This window comes from Pseudophryne corroboree, chromosome 3 (genome assembly GCF_028390025.1).
Source record: "Pseudophryne corroboree isolate aPseCor3 chromosome 3, aPseCor3.hap2, whole genome shotgun sequence".
NCBI classification, from domain to species: Eukaryota; Metazoa; Chordata; class Amphibia; order Anura; family Myobatrachidae; genus Pseudophryne; species Pseudophryne corroboree.
The window spans coordinates 491782538-491804891 of NC_086446.1; the positions used below are offsets into that span (position 1 = coordinate 491782538).

The 22354-nt window shown below is 43.1% G+C and overlaps 1 long non-coding RNA gene across 3 annotated transcripts in view; it reads right to left on the reverse strand.

Moving 5' to 3' along the window:
* Positions 1-18772, reverse strand: part of LOC135057936 (uncharacterized) — a 40458-nt gene extending 21686 nt beyond the window's left edge. The window contains exons 1-3 of one of the 3 annotated variants that reach the window (XR_010244476.1): positions 18739-18772; positions 17856-17959; positions 17388-17447 (exon numbers count right to left, since the gene is read on the reverse strand). This is a non-coding gene — a long non-coding RNA (uncharacterized LOC135057936). Of the gene's footprint in view, positions 1-17168; positions 17448-17855; positions 17960-18738 lie in introns of those variants that run through there. The other 2 variants (XR_010244474.1, XR_010244475.1) reach the window with 2 other exon arrangements.
* Positions 18773-22354: the final 3582 nt, after the last annotated feature.

Here is a 22354-nt window from a genome sequence, read left to right on the forward strand (position 1 = left end):
TAACACACTTTCAAAATTTACTTGAAAAACTATCATGAAGAAAAGAATTCATGCTCTTTCAATTGCATTATAAGGCATTTATAAAAATCACATGACTGAATGCATGCTCTAGGACACAGGTTCTCAAACTCGGTCCTCAGGACCCCACACGGTGCATGTTTTGCAGGTCTCCTCACAGAATCACAAGTGAAATAATTAGCTCCACATGTGGACCTTTTAAAATGTGTCAGTGAGTAATTAATACACCTGTGCTCCTGCTGGGTTACCTGCAAAACATGCACTGTGTGGGGTCCTGAGGACCGAGTTTGAGAACCTATGCTCTAGGACACAGGTTCTCAAACTCGGTCCTCAGGACCCCACACGGTGCATGTTTTGCAGGTCTCCTCACAGAATCACAACTGAAAAAATTAGCTCCACCTGTGCACCTTTTAAAATGTGTCAGTGAGTAATTAATACACCTGTGCACCTGCTGGGCTACCTGCAAAACATGCACAGTGTGGGGTCCTGAGGACCGAGTTTGAGAACCACTGCTCTAGGACACAGGTTCTCAAACTCGGTCCTCAGGACCCCACACAGTGCATGTTTTGCAGGTACCCCAGCAGGTGCACAGGTGTATTAATTACTCACTGACACATTTTAAATGGTCCACAGGTGGAGCTTATTATTTCACTTGAGATTCTGTGAGGAGACCTGCAAAACATGCACTGTGTGGGGTCCTGAGGACCGAGTTTGAGAACCTGTGCTCTAGGAAATATGCATAGACAAAATTTCTATTTTTTTTTCTTTTTCACAACCAGTTCCCTATTTACATGGAATGACCCAGTTATATGTTAAGATGGTCCTGCCATCTTAGTTAAGGGCAGTAAACAACTTTAATGTTATACAGTAGGTCAGGGGGAGATGTGTCACATTTTAGAGAGAGAAAGTGGAGAGAGATAAAGTATAAAACAGGGGCAGATATATTAAGCCTGGAGAAGCAATAAAGTGGAAGGTGATAAAGCACCAGCCAGTCAGCTCCTGCCATTTTTTGCAAACCCAGCCTGTAACTAAACAGTTAGGAGCTTATTGGGTGGTGCATTATCACCTTCCACTTTATCACTTTTCCAGGCATGGGGGTTATTCAGGTTGGATTGCAGATTCTGATAAAAAGCAGAATCTAACATCCCTTTTATCGCATGCTGGGGGCCACCCAGCACAGGGCAAGGCAGCCCAGCATGCTAATTGGCGGGCAGTGATGCAATCGCAAAACAATTGCAATCACATCACTGTGTCCAGAATTAATGACAACCTCCTGCAGCCGCAGAGAGGCTGCGTATGCAGGCGGTTCGCCGCCATTTTTTTCATTGGAGCAGCTTCGTGTGATGTCATGCAGCTGCCGCGAAAAGGTCCAGCCACGACTTTGTTGGCCGGACTACTCCCCCACAATGCTGCCCCACGGATGGCCTTCGCTGTCAATTACAGTGTGATCGTATCCTTCACACTGTGATTGCATACGCATGCACTGTGCGGCCGCAGCACATGCACAGTGTACTGAAAATCGCTCAATTGCACTTTTTGGTACATTGCAATCTGTACTGAATAAACCCCTAATACATTATTTACCAGTGCTTCCTTATTTATTGTATTGTTTTTGATCATTTTTAAGGGGGCTGAGTAACCCCCTATAGGAAAGCAGCAGGTAAATTAAAGTAATACTGAGTATTTAATTGGTGCCAAATGTTATTTATTCTTGTTTCTGCTTTTAATACTTCTGCTCCTGAGCTCCTAATTGCCATTTTTTAAACACGCGCAGAATTAGCAACGAGTGATATTCTTGTTATCGCTCGTTATTAGAGATGAAAGGGTCTGGTTCTCCGAGAACTGGACCCACCCAAACTTCACAATCCAAATCCGGCTCAGGGTTTCCCTCCAGACTCGGATCCCAAAACGAGGAACAAACGTCATCATCCCACTGTCGGATTCTAGTGGGTTTTGGATTCTATAAAGGTTTCCGGTGATCACCGCTATCTTCACTTAGGCTATGGAGAATGTACTGGATGGATGGGTCCGTCTTAATACTGTGTTGTCTGACGTGGGGCGGGTGCTCTGTCTGCTGTATCAGTCCAGGGGTGCCCTGTCAGCTGTTTCAGTCCAGGAGTGCCCTACCTGCTCTATCAGTCTAGGGATGCCCTGTCTTCTGTATTAGTCCAGGGGTGCTGTCTGCTGTATCAATCCAGTGGTGTTCTATCTGCTGTATCAGTCCAGGGGTACTCTGTCTACTGTATCAGTCTAGGGGTGCTCTATCTGCTGTATCAGTCTGCTGTATCTGAAAAAGGTGATCTGTCCATCCATCCAGGGCATAGTTGCCGACGTCTGGGCTGCTCTCTCCGGGAGAGAGCAGCCCGTCGGCTCAGCAGGGGGGGCGGGCAGTGAGGTGACGTAACAGGGGGGCGGGCCAGAGGCGGAACGGAGGCGGACCAGAGGCGGAACGGGGCGTGGCTTCTGGACCACGTCATTTAAGCCACGCTCCCCGCTGTGTAATGCCGCGATTACCGGCATTATACAGCAGGGGGCGTGGTTACGATGACGTGATTCAACAAGAATCGCGTCATCGCCTGCCCGGACCGCCCACTTTACTCGTTAAGTGGGCGGCGGGCAGGGGGTGACCCGCGGATATCGGGAGACTTGCCTGCTCTTCCGGGGGGCCGGGAGGGTCACCCGTTTTTCGGGAGCCTCCCGGCCATTCCGGGAGGGTAGGCAAGTATGATCCAGGGGCTCCACACCAGTGTAAACTTGAAATAACAAAAGCTAAAAAGCTGTACCCCAGTGTACTATACAATTTTTATTTTATTTTCATAAGTACTGTGACACTGCCGGTCAGGCCGCAGAATATTATTAATTCCATCTAGCACCTCTTTTCTTTGCATTATGTGCTGTTTGGAGCATTGTTGACTGTCTACTTGTGTAGATGACAAACATTTGTATTGTTTATTAAACTGCCACCCTGTCTGCCACTGCAGTGCCATTCTGTTTCCTAGATGTGCCATGTTGGAAGTTTATATACCGCATGTTTGTGTCACCCACTGCTGTCACGTAGCTTAGTCATCCAGCTACCTCGGTGCAACCTTTTGGCCTAAACTGGATGAAAACAATATTCTGCGCTGTGAGGTGGTCAATTTTGACTGGAAATGAGGGGAAATTAATGTTTATGAGGTTAATAATACTGTAGGAACAAAAACAGGCCCAAATTCTGTGATTTTAGCTGTTAAATAGCATATTATTTATGCCCATATCCTCCTGAACATTAAAATATTTCCAGATGCATAATGTGCATTAGCTTACGTCAGTGGTTCCCAAACTTTTTGAACCACGGCACCCTAGAGTATCAGAATTTTTTTCACGGCACCCCAAGGCCAAAAGTTTTTTATTGAGAGATTCAGAATAAATATTAAATTAAGTAAATTGTGTTTATATTAGTGATGAGCGGTTTCGGTTTCTCGGAAACCGAACCCCCCCGAACTTCACCCTTTTTACACGGGTCCGAGCCATACTCGGATTCTCCCGTATGGCTCGGTTAACCCGAGCGCGCCCGAACGTCATCATCCCGCTGTCGGAATCTCGCAAGATTCGGATTCTATATAAGCAGCCGCGCGTCGCCGCCATTTTCACTCGTTCATTGGAAATGTTAGGGAGAGAACGTGGCTGGCGTCCTCTCCGTTATTCTTGAACTTGATTGTGCATTATTGCTTAATTGTGGGGAGGGCTGGGGAGCAGCTGTATAATATAGGAGGAGTACAGTGCAGTTTTGCTGATCAGTGACCACCAGTTATCCGTTCTCTGCCTGAAAAAAACGCTCCATATCTGTGCTCAGTGTGCTGCATATATCTGTGCTCACACTGCTTAATTGTGGGGACTGGGGAGCAGCTGTATTATATAGCAGGAGTACAGTGCAGAGTTTTGCTGACAGTGACCACCAGTATACGTTGTCTGCCTGAAAAACACTCCATATCTGTGCTCAGTGTGCTGCTTTATTGTGGGGACTGGGGACCACCAGTATAATATTATATAGGAGGAGTACAGTGCAGAGTTTTGCTGATCAGTGACCACCAGTATATAATATATAGCATTACGGTACAGTAGGCCACTGCTGTACCTACCTCTGTGTCGTCATTAAGTATACTATCCATCTAGATTCTATACCTGTGGTGCATTTCAGTTGTGCAGTTTGCTGACACAGTGACCACCAGTATATATAGCAGTACGGTACGGAAGGCCACTGCTGTACCTACCTCTGTGTCGTCATTAAGTATACTATCCATCTACATTCTATACCTGTGGTGCATTTTAGTTTTGCAGTTTGCTGACACAGTGACCACCAGTATACTATATATAGCAGTATGGTACGGAAGGCCACTGCTGTACCTACCTCTGTGTCATCATTAAGTATACTATCCATCTACATTCTATACCTGTGGTGCATTTTAGTTTTGCAGTTTGCTGACACAGTGACCATCAGTATACTATAAATAGCAGTACGGTACGGAAGGCCACTGCTGTACCTACCTCTGTGTCGTCATTAAGTATACTATCCATCTACATTCTATACCTGTGGTGCATTTTAGTTTTACAGTTTGCTGACACAGTGACCACCAGTATACTATATATAGCAGTACGGTACGGAAGGCCACTGCTGTACCTACCTCTGTGTCGTCATTAAGTATACTATCCATCTACATTCTATACCTGTGGTGCATTTTAGTTTTGCAGTTTGCTGACACAGTGACCACCAGTATACTATATATAGCAGTACGGTACGGAAGGCCACTGCTGTACCTACCTCTGTGTCGTCATTAAGTATACTATCCATCTACATTCTATACCTGTGGTGCATTTTAGTTTTGCAGTTTGCTGACACAGTGACCACCAGTATACTATATATAGCAGTACGGTACGGAAGGCCACTGCTGTACCTACCTCTGTGTCGTCATTAAGTATACTATCCATCTACATTCTATACCTGTGGTGCATTTTAGTTTTGCAGTTTGCTGACACAATGACCACCAGTATACTATATATAGCAGTACGGTACGGAAGGCCACTGCTGTACCTACCTCAGTGTCGTCATTAAGTATACTATCCATCTACATTCTATACCTGTGGTGCATTTTAGTTTTGCAGTTTGCTGACAGAGTGACCACCAGTATACTATTTATAGCAGTACGGTACGGAAGGCCACTGCTGTACCTACCTCTGTGTCGTCATTAAGTATACTATCCATCTAGATTCTATACCTGTGGTGCATTTTAGTTTTGCAGTTTGCTGACAGTGACCACCAGTATATATAGCAGTACGGTACGGAAGGCCACTGCTCTACCTACATCTGTGTCGTCAAGTATACTATCCATCCATACCTGTGGTGCATTTCAGTTGTGCGCAGTATATATAGTAGTAGGCCATTGCTATTGATACTGGGATATAATTCCACACATTAAAAAATGGAGAACAAAAATGTGGAGGTTAAAATAGGGAAATATCAAGATCCACTTCCACCTCGTGCTGAAGCTGCTGACACTAGTCATGGCCGAGACGATGAAATGCCATCAACGTCGTCTGCCAAGGCCGATGCCCAATGTCATAGCAGAGAGCATGTAAAATCCAAAAAACAAAAGTTCAGTAAAATGACCCAAAAATCAAAATTGAAAGCATCTGATGAGAAGCGTAAACTTGCCAATATGCCATTTACGACACGGAGTGGCAAGGAACGGCTGAGGCCCTGGCCTATGTTCATGGCTAGTGGTTCAGATTCACATGAGGATGGAAGCACTCATCCTCACGCTAGATAAATGAAAAGACTTAAGCTGGCAAAAGCACAGCAAAGAACTGTGCGTTCTTCTAAATCACAAATCCTCAAGGAGAATCCAATTGTGTCGGTTGCGATGCCTGACCTTCCCAACACTGGACGGGAAGAGCTTGCGCCTTCCACCATTTGCACGCCCCCTGCAAGTGCTGGAAGGAGCACCCGCAGTCCAGTTCCTGATAGTCAAATTGAAGATGTCACTGTTGAAGTACACCAGGATGAGGATATGGGTGTTGCTGGCGCTGGGGAGGAAATTGACAAGGAGGATTCTGATGGTGAGGTGGTTTGTTTAAGTCAGGCACCCGGGGAGACACCTGTTGTCCGTGGGACGAATATGGCCATTGACATGCCTGGTCAAAATACAAAAAAAATCAGCTCTTCGGTGTGGAATTATTTCAACACAAATGCGGACAACAGGTGTCAAGCCGTGTGTTGCCTTTGTCAAGCTGTAATAAGTAGGGGTAAGGACGTTAACCACCTCGGAACATCCTCCCTTATACGTCACCTGCAGCGCATTCATAATAAGTCAGTGACAAGTTCGAAAACTTTGGGTGACGGCAGAAGCAGTCCACTGACCACTAAATCCCTTCCTCTTGTAACCAAGCTCCTGCAAACCACACCACCAACTCCCTCAGTGTCAATTTCCTCCTTACCCAGGAAAGCCAATAGTCCTGCAGGCCATGTCACTGGCAAGTCTGACGAGTCCTCTCCTGCCTGGGATTCCTCCGATGCATCCTTGAGTGTAACGCTTACTGCTGCTGGCGCTGCTGATGTAGCTGCTGGGAGTCGATCGTCATCCCAGAGGGGAAGTCGGAAGACCACTTGTAATACTTCCAGTAAGCAATTGACTGTCCAACAGTCCTTTGCGAGGAAGATGAAATATCACAGCAGTCATCCTGCTGCAAAGCAGATAACTCAGGCCTTGGCAGCCTGTGCGGTGAGAAACGTGGTTCCGGTATCCACCGTTAATTCAGAGGCAACTAGAGACTTGATTGAGGTACTGTGTCCCCGGTACCAAATACCATCTAGGTTCCATTTCTCTAGGCAGGCAATACCGAAAATGTACACAGACCTCAAAAGAAGAGTCACCAGTGTCCTAAAAAATGCAGCTGTACCCAATGTCCACTTAACCACGGACATGTGGACAAGTGGAGCAGGGCAGACTCAGGACTATATGACTGTGACAGCCCACTGGGTAGATGTATTGCCTCCCGCAGCAAGAACAGCAGCGGCAGCACCAGTAGCAGCATCTCGCAAACGCCAACTCGTTCCTAGGCAGGCTACGCTTTGTATCACCGCTTTCCAGAAGAGGCACACAGCTGACAACCTCTTACGGAAACTGAGGAAGATCATCGCAGAATGGCTTACCCCAATTAGACTCTCCTGGGGATTTGTGACATCGGACAACGTCAGCAATATTGTGCGTGCATTACATCTGGGCAAATTCCAGCACGTCCCATGTTTTGCACATACATTGAATTTGGTGGTGCAGAATTATTTAAAAAAGGACAGGGGCGTGCAAGAGATGCTGTCGGTGGCCCGAAGAAATGCGGGCCACTTTCGGCATTCAGCCACCGCGTGCCGAAGACTGGAGCACCAGCAAACAGTCCTGAACCTGCCTGCCATCATCTGAAGCAAGAGGTGGTAACGAGGTGGAATTCAACCCTCTATATGCTTCAGAGGATGGAGGAGCAGCAAAAGGCCATTCAAGCCTATACATCTGCCCACGATATAGGCAAAGGAGGGGGAATGCACCTGACTCAAGCGCAGTGGAGAATGATTTCAACGTTGTGCAAGGTTCTGCAACCCTTTGAACTTGCCACACGTGAAGTCAGTTCAGACACTGCCAGCCTGAGTCAGGTCATTCCCCTCATCAGGCTTTTGCAGAAGAAGCTGGAGACATTGAAGGAGGAGCTAAAACAGAGCGATTCCGCTAGGCATGTGGGACTTGTGGATGGAGCCCTTAATTCGCTTAACCAGGATTCACGGGTGGTCAATCTGTTGAAATCAGAGCACTACATTTTGGCCACCGTGCTCGATCCTAGATTTAAAACCTACGTTGTATCTCTCTTTCCGGCAGACACAAGTCTGCAGAGGTTCAAAGACCTGCTGGTGAGAAAATTGTCAAGTCAAGCGGAACGTGACCCGTCAACATCTCCTCCTTCACATTCTTCCGCAACTGGGGGTGCGAGGAAAAGGCTAAGAATTCCGAGCCCACCCGCTGGCGGTGATGCAGGGCAGTCTGGAGCGAGTGCTGACATCTGGTCCGGACTGAAGGACCTGCCAACGATTACTGACATGTCGTCTACTGTCACTTCATATGATTCTCTCACCTTTGAAAGAATGGTGGAGGATTATATGAGTGACCGCATCCAAGTAGGCACGTCAGACAGTCCGTACGTATACTGGCAGGAAAAAGAGGCAATTTGGAGGCCCTTGCACAAACTGGCTTTATTCTACCTAAGTTGCCCTCCCTCCAGTGTGTACTCCGAAAGAGTGTTTAGTGCAGCCGCTCACCTTGTCAGCAATCGGCGTACAAGGTTACTTCCAGAAAATGTGGAGAAGATGATGTTCATCAAAATTAATTATAATCAATTCCTCCGTGGAGACATTCACCAGCAGCAATTGCCTCCACAAAGTACACAGGGACCTGAGACGGTGGATTCCAGTGGGGACAAATTAATAATCTGTGAGGAGGGGGATGTACACAGTGAAAGGGGTGAGGAATCAGAGGATGATGATGAGGTGGACATCTTGCCTCTGTAGAGCCAGCTTGTGCACGGAGAGATTGATTGCTTCTTTTTTTGGTGGGGGCCCAAACCATCCAGTCATTTCAGTCACAGTCGTGTGGCAGACCCTGTCGCTGAAATGATGGGTTCGTTAAAGTGTGCATGTCCTGTTTATACAACATAAGGGTGGGTGGGAGGGCCCAAGGACAATTCCATCTTGCACCTCTTTTTTGTTTAATTTTTCTTTGCATCATGTGCTGTTTGGGGACAATTTTTTTGAAGTGCCATCCTGCCTGACACTGCAGTGCCACTCCTAGATGGGCCAGGTGTTTGTGTCGGCCACTTGTGTCGCTTAGCTTAGTCACACTGCGACCTTGGTGCGCCTCTTTTTTTCTTTGCATCATGTGCTGTTTGGGGACAATTTTTTTGAAGTGCCATCCTGCCTGACACTGCAGTGCCACTCCTAGATGGGCCAGGTGTTTGTGTCGGCCACTTGTGTTGCTTAGCTTAGTCACACAGCGACCTTGGTGCGCCTCTTTTTTTCTTTGCATCATGTGCTGTTTGGGGACTATTTTTTTGAAGTGCCATCCTGCCTGACACTGCAGTGCCATTCCTAGATGGGCCAGGTGTTTGTGTCGGCCACTTGTGTCGCTTAGCTTAGCCATCCAGCGACCTCTGTGCAAATTTTAGGACTAAAAATAATATTGTGAGGTGTGAGGTGTTCAGAGTAGACTGGAAATGAGTGGAAATTATGGTTATTGAGGTTAATAATACTATGGGATCAAAATGACCCCCAAATTCTATGATTTAAGCCGTTTTTTATGGTTTTTTGTAAAAAAACACCCGAATCCAAAACACACCCGAATCCGACAAAAAAAATTCGGTGAGGCTTTGCCAAAACGCGTCCGAATCCAAAACACGGCCGCGGAACCGAATCCAAAACTAAAACACAAAACCTGAAAAATGTCCCGCTGTCGAAAAAAGGACCAATTGACGGATAAGTGCGTCCTGGATTCGACTTTTCGGACGGCACAAAAATGGTTAAAAAACCCTAAAAAAAATTGCGTGGGGTCCCCCCTCCTAAGCATAACCAGCCTCGGGCTCTTTGAGCCGGTCCTGGTTGTAAAAATACAGGGGGGGGAATTTACAGGGGATCCCCCGTATTTTTAGAACCAGCACCAGGCTCTGCGTCCGGTCCTGGTGCAAAAAATACTGGGGACAAAAGACTTAGGGGTCCCCCGTATTTTTAACACCAGCACCGGGCTCCACTAGCCACGTCGTGGCACTCTCCTGATTGCCTATGCGCGTCTGAGCTGTCAGACAGCGCATCGCACAGCCTCTCCATTATCTTCAATGGTGGGAACTTTGCGGTCAGCGGTGAGGTTATCCGCGGTCAGCCGCTGACCACGATGTGGCACTCCCTGATTGGCTGAAGGGACCCTCTGTGACAGGAGTCACGGGGGGTATCAGCATTCGGGGAAAGGGGTCCCATGTGTAAACATGGGACCCCTTTCAGTGCGTGATTCGGGTATGCGGTTTGTTTTTTTGCCAAGTACGTGGATTACAAAAAAGAAGAGGACAGATCTACACTGGATTTTGGTGAGTATAATTTTATTTTCAGGTACCCCATGGATTCTACTTGGAGAAGTGGACCGAACCTCGTGTCAACATAGGTAAGTATGTGTGTGTCGGCATGTATGTAATAAAGTTTTACTTTCACGGTGTGCGTGTCCTTTTTTTAATTGGGTATTTTTTGCAGTAGAACTACAGGTACCAGCGGGCCCGTTTCCCCCCTGCATGCTGGTACTTGTGGTTCTCCAAGTACCAGCTTGCGAGGGGGGCTTGCTGGGACTTGTAGTTCTACTGCAAAAAACAATATTCTTTTATTTTACACAAGGCTATCAGCCCCCCATCCGCAGCCCTTGGATGGGGGGGGAAAGCCTCGGGCTTCACCCCTGGCCCTTGGGTGGCTGGAGGGGGGGACCCCTTGATTTAAGGGGTCCCCACTCCTCTAGGGTACCCCGGCCAGGGGTGACTAGTTGGGGATTTAATGCCACGGCCGCAGGGATCGGTATAAAAGTGTCCCCTGGCTGTGGCATTATCTCTCCAGCTAGTGGAGCCCGGTGCTGGTGTTAAAAATATGGGGGACCCCTACATCTTTTGTCCCCCGTATTTTTTGCACCAGGACCGGACGCAGAGCTCGGTGCTGGTTCTAAAAATACGGGGGATCCTCTGTCAATTTCCCCCCCGTATTTTTACAACCAGGACCGGCTCAAAGAGCCAGAGGCTGGATATGCTTAGGAGGAGGGACCCCGCACATTTTTTTTTCCAGAATTTTAACCCATTCCAGTTCCCACCCCTTCCCACTGAAAACCATGCTAGTCAGTTAAAAAAAATTATCTTTTAAAAAATATATAAATAATACTTGTGTCTCCTAATAGACAAACCAAGTACATAATCCCTTCTAATATAAATAGATATGCTATTAGCAATAAAAAAAAAACACAAAAAACATGTTTTTAAATTTTTTTATTAGATTCCGCCAGCAAAGTGAGGCGGAATGAAATTGACGAAATTACTGTTGAAAAGCACTGTTGTCGAATCGACATTCTTCAATTGAATATACTTTTGTCGAAAAGCCGCATTTTTACCACTGCAGACATGTCGAATTTTAAAAATGTCGAATTGCAAAAAGTCGAATCTGAAACGTCCGTTTTTTTGTCGAAAAGTACTGTATTGCATTGTCGAATCCAATTCGACATGTTTTTTTTTGTCGAAAATGCCCCGTTTTTCGACTTTTGCGGCAATTCGACCGCATTTGCATATACCCCAATATATGCACAATCAATGAGGAAAACACTGTTCAGCTTTCTTAGGTGAACCTGCAATCAGCCAATCAGAAGATGTTAGCTAGTGCTGACTACAGTACAGATGGATCCTCCGTTATCTTGACTGGCAGAGGCATTAGTCATGATTGGGCATACGCAGCGTACCGGGTCGCAGGGAGGCGCGCCTGGTCACAGAGAGGCACGCCTAATCGCACGGAGGCGCACAGAGCGTTTGACGTTAACTTTACGTGTAATACCCGCGATCATCCACCAGATGTCGCTTTTTACAATTGCCACTGCGCATGCGTGTGGTTTCCCATAAAATAAAATACTGAAATACATAATAAGAACTACTTTACTAGTGCGTCTCATTACGCTGCATACAGTATATACAGCGTCTCATTACACTACATTGTTTCATACAGTTTATACAGTACAGACACATATAGTACAGCATATATGATCCATTTCAGTACTTTAGGAATATGTAAGCGTCCAAGTCCCGCAGACAAAGCAACATAAAACCAGTAGTGTACACTGACGCAAATGGACGTGTTAGAAGTACATTGTTGCCTATTGATGTTAGGAATATTGGGCGGGATTCAATTCTTTTCACCCCTTTTCACACCTGTTCTGTTTCTGCCCTCAGGGGCGTGGTATCATTATTTCAGCTCACTACCGCCGGAGTAGGTAAGCACCCAACCCTTTACACAGCTAAACCTGATCACTATGATCGCAATATGCGCAATAATGGAGATCATTTTAGAAAGGAAATTGGGCGTGATATATCATTTGAATCCCACCTACTGTATGTTAGTGTCCTAATCCCGTAGCCATTACGGCATAATCAAAACCAATGGATTTATTAATCTGTCGGTGGCGAAGTGTTCCGCTACCTATACCTGTCCCGGGATCGATTCCTAAAGTACGAATGCATGTTAATTTTTTCCAGACACTTTTTTATTTTTATTATTTACATAAACCAGGGCAAAGCTTCAGGAGCGTTTCTACTGTTAAGGTTCTATGCACCGTACGGTACACATACAATTCTGTAGCAGGGCAGACTCAATTGAAATGGCTACCACCTGTGACTGCTTGCCCCATGGAGGCACTCGGCTACGGAGCAAGTAACAGCACAGATTTTGCAGGTTATGGGCCAATGTTGAAGGAGCATCACAATCCCATAGCTAAAATACACAGGAGCGATAGGGATAAGCGAGGTCTATGCACATTACGTGACACCGGACTCGATCGATTAGCAAACTGACAAAATGACCATTGCCCATGAACCCCCACCACATGGCATCGCTCAGATATGGAGTGAGAGATGGCATGAGTTGTGCGGGCTATGGGCCAATGCTGAAGGAGTGTCACAATCACCTAGCTAAAATACACAGGGGGGATAGGGATAAGCGAGGTCTACTGTATGCACATTACGTGACACCGAACTTCATCGCATCGCAAACTGACAAAATTACCATCGCTCGTGAACCCCCACCACATGGCATCGCTCAGATATGGAATGAGAGATGGCATAAGTTGTGCGGGCTATTAGCCAATGCTGAAGGAGCGTCACAATCCCCTAGCTAAAATACTGCAGGTGCCTTGGGGCCCTCCGGACTAGGTCACTCCATCACCTTTGGAGTGACCTTACTGTCCTCCTCCGGTTATATTTCCGGAGGATCTCCCTACTAGCCCTCCGGTTGGCCCTTATCTTCTCCTCGTTGCTGGCGAGAGGTCTGTCCCACCAGCAAACGAGGAGACGGAGCTCTTATAATACATAGGGACGATTCCTGACAGCAGCCATGACACCGTCCTTAGCCGCAATGAGCGTCTCAGATGTCGTGCGTCTCAGACGTCGTGCGTTCCAGGCATTCCAGGTTGTTATTGTATGTCAGTTTCCCTTGGTTTTGATTATGCCTTTTTTTTTTAACACTGTATTTTCCACTGCCTCACCCTACCCCCATCCCACTTTCCCCTTCCCTCCTCACTTAGAGAAAACAAAATCAAATAGGATACTGCAGTCATGTTGATACTGTGTGTAAATGTGTAAATGGTACAGTAGCAGTGATCCCTTCCCATTAAGTACAACACAGATTCTCACAACACAGATTCTCTAACGCCGATGATCTACAGTACTGTGTTGCTCAAACAGTTAGTTGTGTCAGAATACACTAATTTATATTTACCGGTACTTTATGTCTATGGCTGTTCATTACCGCTGTGTATTTATATTTAGCATAAAGAATCGCTCCTGCAGATTTACGTGAAACCTGTGTGCACCCTTCCATTGAATGTATTACAAAGAAGAAACATAATATTAAAGTGAATGTCATGGGAACACATAAAAAAAAAGGTTGGCACTTCCTTCCCATTGGTGTTGGTTTATGCCTTAGGGGACTCGGACGCTCATACTTGTATTTCAAAGGCACGGTATTTTCCACCACCTCCCCCTACCCCATCGCCCTTCCCCCCTGGGAGCCTGCACAGGTCATGCAGTAGACAGGGAGGGAGTTCAGGTCATGTACAATACACAAACGCAGACGATCTACAGTACTGTGTTGCTCAGTTAGTTGCGTCAGAATACACTAATTTATACTCATTACCGCTGTGTATTTGTATTTAGCGTAAAGAATCGCTCCTACAGATTTACTCTGATTTATGTGAAACCTGTGTGCACCCTTCCATTGAATGTATTACAATGAAGAAAAATAATATTAAAGTGAATGTCACGGGAACACAAAAAAAAAGGTTGTCACTTTAGGACTCGAACCCGGGACCTTCAGCGTGGGAGGTGGGAGCCTTCATCGCTAGCCCACAACGCTTCATGAGAGTTTCACAAGTTCATGTATAAAAGTACTGCAAAGAGCGACCCCTTCCCATTGGTGTTGGTTTATGCCTTAGGGGACTCGGACACTCATACATGTATTTCAAAAGCACGGTATTTATGCACTGTACATACTTCCTTTCACACATTAGTTGCATCTGCATACACAATCTTGCGTCTGCATACACAAGTGTTTTAACATGTTCGTTTGTGTTTATATAAACTATTTACTGTATTTATTTTTTGAACTCTCTCCATCTGACCATTGGTCACCATCTATTAAGATTACAGTCGTCACTGACCATTTGCCAGAGCTATAGATCAATCCACCGCTATACGATCTAAAGTACTGGATTAGAGGAGCATTAGCCACCCAGTGGTGGAGATGTGTAATGCATGCTGAGTATCTAGTATCTCCTCAACGCGCCTGTCCGTGATTAAACTCAGCAAGCTAAGCTATCGCCTAGCCGTGACTAAACCTCCATCTAGGCGCAGAAACAGTCAAGATAACAGAGGACCCATCTGTACATCCATCAACATCATCAGCATATATTTGTACTCCTGTAGTTGATATAACTACTGTACTGGCAGGTGGATCTTCATCTCTGTGCAAGTCTGTCCAGTTTGGAATTAGGAGAACATGCTCTAACTGAAATTTGTGTGATACCTTAAATTCAAGGACTGAAAAAACATAAGGTGTTCAAATTCTAAATAACCATTGTGCAGGGAAGTTACAGTAAAGTTTATTAAAGTGATAATATTCAAATATTTCATGTGCTAATGAGCAATTACCTACTTAATAAATGGAAAGTCGTGTCTTTGTGCGTTACCAGAAGAGGCATATGGAAGGTAAAAATGTATGGACTACTTGCAAAATAAGTTACAGTATGATTCCAAGCCAGGTGGAGAGGGAGGATTTCATAATTATATTAGCATAAACAATGCTCCTTCTAGGCACCTCTCAAGGAAATCTTTTTTCAAAAACCCCTGCAAGTTATGAAAAATTCCCTGTTCAATCAAAATTGGAGTGCTATTCATCTTATTCCAGACACACAGATTACAAGAACTACATAAGTAGTACAGTGCTGACTTGTACTTTTGTATTTCTGTTGTTATGGGTTTTGTGTTTTTTTGTGTGGTGGTGGTGGTGGTGGTGGTGGTGAGGAGTAGGGTTTATATTATTTCCAATGCCTTATAACTTGTTATACTAAATCTATGTAATAAGGGGGTAATTCAGACCTGATCGCTAGGCTGCATTTTCTCACACCCCGCAATCAGGTCTGAACTGCGCATGCGTATGCACCGTAATGCACAGGCGCGAAGGACTGCAGCAACGGGGATCGATGCATAGCGATGGGATGGTGCAAAAAAAAAGCGATCGCCCGGGCGATCGCAAGGTGACTGACAGGAAGAAGGCATTTGTGGGTGGCAACTGACCGTTTTCAGGGAGTGTCTGGAAAAACGCAGGCGTGTCCAAGCATTGGAAGGGAGGGTGTCTGACATCAATTCCGGTCCTGGACAGGCTGAAGTCATCGCAGCGGCTGAGTAAGTCCTGGGCTGTGCAGAATCAGTTTGTGCAGCTCTGCTATACATGCAATCGCACACTTGCACAGCTAAAGTACACTACCCCAGTGGGCGGTGACTATCTGATCGCAAGGCTGCAAAAATCGTTGCCCAGCGACCAGGTCTGAATTACACCCTAAATTTTGACCCTACTCTAGCAAATTTGTAAGCCATTTAAGAAATTAAATATTGCTTGTCCTTACTAACACTGTGATACTCTATTAACCCTATTAGGGAAGACTATAATTGGATAATATATTTACAAATCTTCATTAGAAATTGTAATTTTTTCTATCATTGAATTAATAGAGAACATATATTTAAAACATATTCCACACAATTTTATTAAAAAATAATTATCTTATCCTAAATACTGTAAATACTTTTCATCTCCCAAAAGACTAACTGGTGATGCTTTGGGTTTCCCTTATTTCATCCCAATCAGGGTCCGACATTAAACTGATCTTTACAATGATTTTAACAATAGCCAAGAGAGCAATATTATGTAAGTCAATATCGCCTACACCCCATTTTCTTCATGAGGTTAATCAAGAACCATTAGAAAGGTTGTACTTGGAAAAAGAGTCTATGGGGGTCATTCCGACCCGTTCGCACGCAGCGGTTTATCGCTGCGGTGCGAACGGGTGTGGAATGCACATGCGCGACGTTGCCCGGCAACGGGGGTTGCCGGGTTACGTCGCGACTTACAAAGGAAGCGGTCGCAGATCTGACCGCTAAGAAGATTGACAGGAAGGAGGCATGCCAGGGCGGATCCGGACCATTTGGAGCTGTTTTCGGGGAGTGGTGAGTATAACGCAGGCGTGTCCAGCAGAACGGAGGGCAGAGGAGTGACGTCAAAGCCGCCCTGATAAGCTAAAATACACTCCCCCATAGGCGTGTACTAGTTGATTGCAGCAGCAGCAAAAAGTTGCTGGCTGCGATCAACCCGGAATGACCACCTATGTCCCCAGATAATTTAAAAGGAGCAAAATGTTTTTACAAGAAATGAGAAATCAGGGACGTGCAGTCAGGGGAGGCAGTGCCTCCCCTGTGATTAATTATTACAATAATACACAGAAGATACTTTTGACACATATTCTGTGTCATAAGTATCTTCTTTATTTTATTCTAATAAATGGAGATTGATGGAGATGGAGATATATATATATATATATATATATATATATAGATATATATGTATGTGTCAAAACAAAAAATCAACCCTAATATCTTGCGCTATACCTCTAGTCTCAAACCAACAAGAAATACCCTCTGTCAGATAAGGTATTAAAAGTAGATTACAAATAGAAATGGATTCTCGTGGGAGCCAATATGCCTTTTGTATGACAATAATTAAAAGTTTTTATTGTACAGAAACAAACGATATTTATCCTAAGCGTTCGTTATTGACACAACCTTCTAAAAATTCATATAAAACAATATTACAATCTTATACATAAATTACAGTTGGATGTGAGGATTTTACAGCCAGGTGATCACAGTCAGAACTCGAAATGGATGTATCTCCAACCAGATGTTTGTGATAAGGACTTTGTTAACCAGACGTTGCAAAACCCCATTACAACTCATTGTACAATACATACCTAGATAGACTTCAAAAAAATATATATAAATTTGGTTGAAATTAGATGATGTTACGTTCCCTAAAAGGGATAAAGATAAAATAGTTTTTTGTCACTCAAATGATTGTTAATAGGAAATGTTCCTGTAACATCCTGTTTACCATTAAAATAACATAGATGCTACCAACAAATCAGAGAAGATATAACAACTTCCTCAATTGATTATAAGAAACCATGCTGATGTCAGTATTTAATGTAAGGTATTTAAGGTGATTCAAATAGAAGAACTTATTTATCCAAAACTAATTAATAAATGATGTCTTTAATCTAACATGCAATGGGGAGTGGTATATTCAATCAATCATTAGAGAGCCAATTAAGTTCACAGCTGTAATTTATAACCAGCAAGAAGAACTTTTTAACATCTGAAATACTAATCTTAACATCATATGGTATTTAATATTTGCACTAAATTAGTCTGGTTCTTACCTATTTTCAATCAAGAATGGTGGAACCTTATAGTCTACCTCTGTTTATACATGTCACCAAACAGAGAACTTAGGAAAATTTCAAATCCTGAACGAAACTATTCCCTGTGGACAAGTAAATCTAAATCAGTATATTACAATCATACTAAAATTAAGTAGTTACTCTTAAATTAAGGAATCCATTCATCTAATAAATTTTCAAAAAGACCATCCAATAACTAAGTTCCAAATATACAATTATAATACTCAAACTTACTTTTTACAGGAACAAGTGCAACCTCACTGAATCCCAACTACAGAATGAGAGGCAATATAAGGACATCCCTTTATAGCTCCCTTGATATTACATCACTTCCTGCTGGCTGATTAATTAATTTATTATTAGTTAGTGATGTGTTAGGACCTCATAGTACTATGTGGAATGCCATTCTTACTGGTTACCTAACAGATCCCCTAAATGATGTCTTTAATCTAACATGCAATGGGGAGTGGTATATTCAATCAATCATTAGAGAGCCAATTAAGTTCACAGCTGTAATTAATAACCAGCAAGAAGAACTTTTTAACATCTGAAATACTTAACCTCATATGGTATTCAATGATTGCATTAAATTAGTCTGGTTTTTACCTATTTTCAATCAAGAATGGTGGAACCTTATAGTCTACCTCTGTTTATACATGTCACCAAAAAGAGGACTTAGGAAAAATTTCAAATCCTGAATGATACTATTCCCTGTGGACAAGTAAAACTAAATTAGTATATTACAATCATATTAAAATTAAGTAGTTACTCTTCAATTAAGGAATCCATTCATCTAATACATTTTCAAAAAGACCATCCAATAACTAAGTTCCAAAAATACCAATATAGTACTCAAACTTACTTTTTACAGGAACAAGTGCAACCTCATTGAATACCAACTACAGAATGAGAGGCAATATAGGGGCATCCCTTTATAGCTCCCTTGATATTACATAACTTCCTGCTGGCTGATTAATTAATTTATTATTAGTTAGTAATGTGTTAAGACCTCATGGTACTATGTGGAATGCCATTCTTACTGGTTAACTAACATCAATTCTGCTTCCTGACATTATAAAAAATAAGAGGGGACAAAATCTGAACGCTACATGCGTTCCACTCTCACGTGCGTGTCAACGCACCGCACTTCCGGTTCCGGCGGAAGTACGCACCGCGTGCGTGTCACAGTCACGCACTTCCAGCGGATGTACATCACATGCGAGTCACGATCGCTGTTTGCGTGCCATGGTCCCGTAGTTCGATGGAGATGTGTCAGCGGATGTTAAATTTTGTGGTTAGCTTTAGGGATTCTTTCTGTGATGAATAAAGATTAAACAAAAATTCTTTATAAGGTCTACTATTAAAGAGTTCTTTGGTCATTAAAGTCAAACTCTTTTTTCACAGTTAGAATTGTAACATTAATATTGAATTCTAAATAGTAATAAAGTGCTGTTATCTCATCAATTAAATAAAGGTATTAATAGTGCTATTTATTAAATAAGTGTTAATCAATATAAGTGACCAATTTGTGATAAATAATATTAATTATAAACTATTTGATAAAAAAATATACTTAAAGTGACTTATTGCAATAATAACTAATAGTATTGATACGACATGTTTCAAATTTAAAGTTTAGTGTTTAATTGTCTGGTTCAAATTACACCGACAATATTAATATAACCAACATCAACATGATTTCCCATTTACAGAAAGATTCATCACATATTACATTTCATAAGAGTTATATATTGATAGACCATGAACATACTATATATACTTAAATCATCCCTAAGTTGTATATTCCTTTTATCAAACTTAAACTAAAAAAAAAAAAAACTATAAACATAGGGGGAGGGGGGGGGGGACTGTAAGATGGCCGGACTAATAATAGGAATGGTTAAATACTATTCACTTCTCTTTTATTATGAAGACTATTATAGGAAAGACACAATATCAATATCTTCGTTTAAGCCACCAGGAGTGAGAGTGTTCAAAGAGTAGATCCAAAATGTCTCCTGTTTGGATAAAGTTAGATCTCTACTTTTTCCTCTAGGATCTGATGGAATGTATTCAAGAATGGTAAAGGAGAAATTCTCCTTAGTCACAACTGAATTGTGTTTATCCATAATATATATATATATATATATATGTATGTGTATATATATATATATATATATATATATATATGTATGTATATCTCCATCAGTGCCTCCCCAGTCTGACCTCACCGCACGTCACTGTGAGAAATATATATTGAAACGCTACCTGCAGAAATTCAATCACACATAATATACAACTAGAAACAGAATTATGTTTTCTGAGTATACAGTATGACTAGACACTGCTGACTTAGATGACTCTTTGGGGCAGAATCAATGAAGCTGTTTGGCTACAGCTCTGTTCCTGGGCCCAGATCTTTTCATTTACACCCTTGTTTAACGCGACATCCTGTGGTGACAATATAAAATACAGAAATCATTCTAGTTGAAAGGGTGGTACTTGATATACCGGCTGTCAGGGCATACACTTTAATAACTATTTTTGTTTGTCTATAATTCATGCAGACAATATTTGCTATGTGTTATTAATTGTTCTTTATATATGTCCCCATACTCTCATGCGCTTTACAATATCCTGCTGCTGCTATAAATTACGATGATCCTTGGAATATCTTTGGACCGCAAATAAGTAACAATATGCCCGCCGTGACCGGATATGACATTAATTTATCTGTAGATAATCCTAGTCTGGATCAAGGAAAATGGAATGTAGTTCAAAGAGGTAGTAGAACGTGTAGATCAAATTACTGGGACAGGCGGCAAAATGTTAATGCCACAAGACCTGGTAATTTCAGAAGAGATAATCAGAACTGGGAAAATACACAGTATAATGCGAGACCCAATAAATATTGGAGAGATGATTGGAGGGAGGTCAACAGAAATGAATCGCTAAGAAACAATTAGAGAAATACCCATAATTGGGAATATAACAGGAATGATTTAGGGAGGAATAACCAAAGAAGGGAGTTTAATATAGAAACAAAGAACAGACATGACATTCCATTGAGAAGGAGAGAGTTGAAACCTAATTTTTTAGATTGGGACCTCAGAACCCAGAGGAGAGAGTAGCAGTAACAAAAACTCAGAATCCCGAGGAGAGATTAGCAATAACAAAAAATAGTAAGAAAAACAAGAGAGGTAAAAGGGGAGGTACTAAAAAACCCAAAAAATCCAAAGAGAATTGTGTATCGAATACATTGAAAAATGATTCTAATACAGTAAAAAAAAAAAAATTTAAGTTCAAAAGAACTGACGGATATAGAAGAAAAAGTTTTAAAGAAAATCTTAAAATTTGCCCCTACTTGCGATCCAAGCCCGTTTGAGTTATATATAGACATCAATAAGTTTGTGAGAAAACTCACTATAAAGAAATTATTTTTGGGTAAACAGACTATTCCTGACACCCTCAGCCAAGATGTACCTCCTAAGTCTAAATTCAAAAATAAATCAAGTTTCTATCCTGCAAACGTAAAAGGAAGCTGTATTGATTGTTTTGGAAAAGTAGTAACAGATGAAGTGGAAAAATGCATCCTTTTAATAAAAAGAAAAAGGTAGAAAGTGTAAATTATCAAAAAAGGAGTTTATGGCAATAAAATCACTACAACAAGACTCTAACCTTGTTATTAAACCTGCCGATAAGGGGGGTGGAGTGGTACTTATGAACAGGGCCGATTATATAAATGAAATTGATAAACAACTTAAGGAAGGCGATACTTATAAACGCCTTAAAAATGATCCAACATGTAAAATAGTTGATGCTCTCAAAGATATAACATCCAGAGCATTGGAGAAAGGACTCATCTCTAAAGATGAATATGAATACATCAACATCAAAGAACCTAATGTACCAACTAGGGAGGCCAATCCCGGGCCGTTTTTTCAATCCCGGGATTCGGGATTGAAAAACGGTTAATTCCGGGATTCCCGGGATCCCGGGATTGCAGTAGGGATCAGTGAAAGTTGTAGGGAGCAGCGCTGGAGGGAGGGTGTAGGTAGCAGTGCGGGAGGTAGGGAGTCGCTCCTGATTGGCTTCCGCTGCAGCTTCCCTGATTGGCTGCCAGTCCGCCAGCTCTGATTGGCTGGTGGCTGGTGCTACATTTGAAGTGCCGCCAAGTTCAACTTGTTCATGGCTGCCGCCCGCCTAATATTAGTTAGTAGTATTACTTACGCCCACCCTCCTGCGCATGCGCAGTATAATCCCATGAATCCTGGGATTGGATGCTCCAATCCCGGGATTCAAATCCCGGCATTTTTGGGCCCAAATCCAGGGATCCCGCCGATTTCGATCCCGGGATTGGCCTCCCTAGTACCAACTATGTACATATTACCGAAAGTTCATAAAGGACCCACTCCACCCCCCAGGCAGACCCATCATCTCTGGATGTAATGGGATAACATCAAATCACTCTGCTTTGG